Here is a 604-nt window from a genome sequence, read left to right on the forward strand (position 1 = left end):
TAATTCATAGGATATTTGTGAAATCTGAGAGGGAAAAAAAATAGGACAAAAACAAATAAAATCTGCTGATGTGCTGAGATAAAGAAACTTCTTTTGCATCGGTGAGCAGAAATAAATCTGTAGTGTTTTCATTAACGGAAAAAAAACAAAAACAACCTACATTCGTTTCACAGACCAGAGTCCACGAACAAAAACAACAAAATCAAAATGTTGAGATGCTTTAATGTCCTCGAACTTACAGCGTTTACTTATTAATGGTAGAGGCTTCTGCTCGTGAACGGGTCCGGGAGGGGTCTAGCTGCCGAAGGTGGGAGCATCCACATGTCCAAACAGCTGCTGACACGGTTAAATACTCATCTGTAATGCTACCAGGAGGACACTCCTCTTCCTCTGTGGTGGTGGGTTTGAAACTCCTTTGTATGAATCACAGAGCGGGCTCAGTGGATGGTGAGGGTTATAAGTTTGTTTTCTTCTTTCTTTTTTTTTTTTTTTCTTTCTTTCTGTGCTTCTTCGCTGCCTGGGTCTTAAACGTCGAAGGGGGTCGGGTAGGGGACTTGGATGAGTTTTTACCTTGTTGCCTTACAGGTGGAAGAGGGTGGAAGAG

The sequence above is a fragment of the Kryptolebias marmoratus genome, linkage group LG17, assembly GCF_001649575.2.
Source record: "Kryptolebias marmoratus isolate JLee-2015 linkage group LG17, ASM164957v2, whole genome shotgun sequence".
Classification (NCBI taxonomy): Eukaryota; Metazoa; Chordata; class Actinopteri; order Cyprinodontiformes; family Rivulidae; genus Kryptolebias; species Kryptolebias marmoratus.